General features: G+C 38.3%; 1 long non-coding RNA gene across 1 annotated transcript; it reads left to right on the top strand.

Moving 5' to 3' along the window:
- The first annotated feature begins 1091 nt into the window (after nucleotides 1–1091).
- On the top strand, nucleotides 1092–2294 carry LOC114829507. Its single transcript, XR_003777421.2, has 2 exons — nucleotides 1092–1345; nucleotides 1648–2294. It is a non-coding gene; the product is annotated as an uncharacterized LOC114829507 (long non-coding RNA).
- The last annotated feature ends 2494 nt before the right edge of the window (nucleotides 2295–4788 follow it).

Below are 4788 nucleotides of genomic sequence, written 5' to 3'. Positions count from 1 at the left end.
TCTGGAAAGTACTAGATGTGTGCTACATGTGACAACAATCTCCCATATTTTTCATATGAATGGGCTATGGGGTAGGGTGGCAAGACGGAAGCCTTTTCTTACAATAAAAAACATCCAAGCCCAGCTAAAGTTTGCACAAACAAACATCAAGTCTCCCAAAAGCACATGGGAAAATATGTTATGGTCTGATGAAACCAAGGTAGAACCTTTTGGCCATAATTCCAAAAGGTATGTTTGGCGCAAAAACAACACTGCACATCGTCCAAAGAACACCATAACCACAGTGAAGCATGGTGGTGGCAGCATCAGCTGGAACCAGGGCCTTAGTCAGGGTGGAGGGAATTATGAACAGTTCCAAATACCAGGGAATTTTGGCACAAAACCTTCAGGTGTTCGTTAGAAAGCTGACGAAGTTCACCTTTCAGCATGGCAACAACCCAAAGCACACATCCAAATCCCCAAAAGCTTGGCTTCACCAGAAGAAGATTAACGTTTTGGAATGGCCCAGCCAGAGCCCAGACCTGAATCCAATTGAACATCTGTGGGGTGATCTGAAGAGGGCTGTGCACAGGAGATTTCCTTGCAATCTGACAGATTTGGAGCACTTTTGCAAAGAAGAGTGGGCAAATATTGCCATGTCAAGATGTGACATGCTAATAGACTCCTTCCCAAAAAGACTGAATGCTGTAATAAAATCAAAAGGTGCTTGAATAAAGTATTAGTTTAAGGGTGTGCACACTTATACAACCAGGTTATTGTGAGTTTTTTATTAAATTTTTTTCCAACTCAAAGATTTTAGATAGTTTTTCAATTCAATTGTTCACTTTATAGGTCACATTAAAGGTGAAAAAAGTTCTGACATGATTTATATTTGTCTCATTCTTTTAAATCACAAGAACCTGGCATTTTAACAGGGGTGTGTAGACTTTGTACAAAATCACAGTATTTGGGCTATTGCAACACCTGAATGATTTCGCTATTATGGGTAGGGCTACTTGAAATTGAAACTTACTGGAAACAGCACTTTCTCCTATTGAAACATCCTTTGCCACGCCCCTTCTTCTGCCTCCCTCTCACAATATAAATGTTTCTTCTGCTGTATTTTTCTAGATCTGTTGTTTAACGAAAGTATATTCACTCCCATCCAACATTGTACCACCGGGAGTTTGTCACAATGCAAGGACAGCAGTCAATGCATCCTGAAGCCCCTCAAGCTCCAAGAATCCAACATACTGTTTTAGTGGAACAGCCTCTACCCAGGGATGACATTGTCTGGTCGCTTTGGAGCCTTACACACTTCAACCCATGCTGTCTTGGATTGTTAGCAGTGTTTTATTCCATAAAGGTGAGTTTCTCTCTATAGTCAAGATATTGCAAGATTTTCCTGCAGTAGAAGGACATAATTCAGTCCAACCCTCAAACAAATTAAAAACTCTCAGACGTTTTTTTTTGTTATGGTAAGGCATTTTAGAATATGTGTATCTTTTTTCGACTAATTCCTCCCTTCACTATTAAACGTTTGCAGTTTTAAAGGTTTATGCTCTGGCTTGTGAGGATGGTTTTAACTACAACATCTATAAAAATGCATAACAATATGTATCAGCACATCAATCTTTATATATGGTTATAGTATGTTTTTTTTTTCAGTCCAGGGATAACAAGATGGTTGGAGACTTGGACGGAGCAAGAAAACACTGGGAGATTGCACGTCGCTTCAACATTGCGTCCCTGACCCTGGCAGTAATTCTGACCATTGTGCTGATTATTGTATATAGCAAAGCAATACAGACACAAAAGTAGGATCAACACACTGTTGTTAATTGATGTTTTTAACTGATGCCCCAATGTCACTGACCAGGGAGATGGACGAGTATTACTAATGAGTCCAGCAATCAAAGTTAATTTGTGTGGTGTCCAGTTGGAAATTACACCATAGACTTCAGCCTTAAACCTTTAGCCTTATGTTATTTCTATTTTGATTTTGTAACATTTAAAGAATTGTCAGGTGGATTTAAGTTTCTCTATGTGAATTCAGTGTGTCTTCATTTAAAAAATGGTATGTTCCAGTCTTTTATTTTCATTTTGGAGTTGGTCCAAATATGACATTTCTTCTGGCTTTATACATTTGATCTAATCTCTTACACAATCACATACATCTGTAATTCCTTTAGCACTGGGTACAATATGTTCTTTGCACTACTTCAGTTCTGTGTTTCACAAACTATACATTTTCATGTGTCATACATGTTTTTCCTTCTTAAATAAACAACCATAATAAAAACAGTCAAGGTAAACTTCTAATTGTGTGTGTGATTATTTAATGTGTCCTACAGTCTCCCAATTAACCAAACGATACCCAAAGTTATCCAAAAGTATTACAATTTAGTTTGAGTCAAACCAAATAAAGAAATAAATAACTCTTAATCTGCTACTTCTAAATATTACACTCTACTAAGTGCAATTGTACAATAAGTTGTACTAATCCTCCATTTGCAGTAATTACAGCCTTGCAGACCTTTGTCATTCTAGTTCTCAACTAGTGGAGGTAATCTGAAGAGATTTCACCCCGTGCTTCCTGAAGCATCTCAGACAAGTTAGATAGGCTTGATGGCCAATTCTTAGATACCATACGCTCAAGCAGCTCCCTTAACAGCTCAATAGGGTTGTGATCTGGTGACTGTGCTGGGCACTCCATTATAGACAGAATACCAGCTGACGGCTCCTTCCCTAAATCGTTATTGCATAGTTTGGAGTTGTGTTTTGGGTCAATGTCCTGTTGGCGTTGCAAAATGCAGTGAAATACTTTCATCCTCAACATCCCTTTTACATTGCACAAATCCCCACTTCACCCCCACCAAAGCACCCAAAGACCACCATGCTTGACAGATTGCATGAAGCACTCCTCCAGCTTCTTTTATTTGGTCTGTGTCTCACAAATGTTCTTCTATGTGATCCAAACACCTCACACTTAGAATTGTCTGTCCACAACATGTTTTTCCAATCTTCCTCTGTCCAGTGTCTGTGTTCTTTTGCCCATCCTAATCTTTTCTTTTTATTGGCCAGTCTGAGACATGGCTTTGTTTTGCAACTCTACCTAGAAGGCCACTAGAGTGAAGAGTGGCCTCTTCACTTATATACCATACAGTCAAGCTGTTGATGTTGAGACTGGTACTAATGAAGCTGCCATTTTAAGACCAGTGCGGCATCTGTTTCTCAAACTAGACCCTCTAATGCAGTGTTTCTCAACCCTGCTCCTGGGCAGCTGCCCTGCATGTTTTAAATCTCTCCCTTCTCTGTCACACCTGGTTCAAATGATCAGCTCATTATTTTATCCTTTATGAGCTACATCAGGTATGTTAGGGCAGGGAGAGATCTTAAACAAGCAGGGCAGGGAGGTGTCAACGAGCAGGGTTGAGAAACACTGCTCTAATGTATTTGTCCTCTTGCTCAGTTATGCACCAGATCCTCCCACTCCTCTTTTTATTCTGGTTAGAGACAGTTTGCGCTGTTCTGTAAAGGGAGTAGTACACAGCATTGTAAAAGAGCTTCAGTTTCTTGGCAATTTCTCGCATGTAATAGCCTTCTTTTCTCAAGTTATTTGTCTCTGGCCATGTTGAGCCTGTAATTGAACCCACAATTGCTGATGCTCCAGGTACTCAACCGGTCTAAAGAAGGCCAGTTTTATTGCTTCTTTAATCAGCAAAACAGTTGTCAGCTGCGCTAACATAATTTCAAAATTATCTAATGATCAATTAACCTTTTAAAATAAACTTGGATTAGCAAACACAACATGCCATTGGAACACAGGACAGATGGTTGCTGATAATGGGCCTCTGCATGCCTATGTAGATATTCCATAAGAAATCGGTTACGTAAACTCAGTGACATGTGTCTCATCGAAAAATATGTGAGATGCTTGCGTCCATCACAAGCACTTGTCTTGGCGTTCTTGAATCATTCTTGGGGCATGTCTCTGTAAAAGCCCTGAAAAGGGGAGTATTTGAATGAAAGATGCACAGACACAAACTTTCCTCAGATCATATGTAAAATTACTGATACATAAAAACAACCATATACAAATGCCAGTACAGGCTAACAAGGCGTACAATTCTTCTGCTGCATATTTATAGAACTGAAATATGACAAACATTCATAAGCTACTGAAATATTACCATAAAAAATGTACATCAACCCTCATGTTTAGTCAACATGACTGCAGTAGCATTTCCCACTTTTAACTAGAGGTCGACTGATAGTGGATTTTACCGATACCGATAGCTAGTTTGGGCCGTATTTGCCGATAACGATTAATCAACCGATAAAAACAAACATGACACTCCAAGTAAAACAGTGCTGAACTTTATTATAAAAATAAACTGTATTGAACCATGAAAACATGCTAAATGAAATAAATATATAAAAATAAATGAATATTGAAGTCAATTAAAGACATTCATTCAAACTGAAACAAAAAGTAATACTCTAAATTACACTGTGCTTTCCCTGGCGATACTTCAGTAAAATACACCCACACTTGTACTTTCTTCAAAGCAGTTGCCATCTGAAAATTATTTTAACATTAAAATATGTCAAATATGTGTTTCTTTAGCTATAACAGTTTGCAAGTCCAATTTGTTAACAAGGATTTATTAGCCAGCTTACATGAACTATGAACATGAACATTATTATGAATATAACTTTTTTCAGCATGTATTCAGATTTGAGCAATACACCTGCACCTTGATCATTCATGTTAGTTCATAGTGCATTAACTATGGTTAACAAATA

Source organism: Esox lucius, chromosome 19 (assembly GCF_011004845.1).
Source record: "Esox lucius isolate fEsoLuc1 chromosome 19, fEsoLuc1.pri, whole genome shotgun sequence".
Classification (NCBI taxonomy): Eukaryota; Metazoa; Chordata; class Actinopteri; order Esociformes; family Esocidae; genus Esox; species Esox lucius.
The sequence above is the reverse complement of the archived record's forward strand: the minus strand, read 5'-3'. Positions and strand labels throughout refer to the sequence as shown.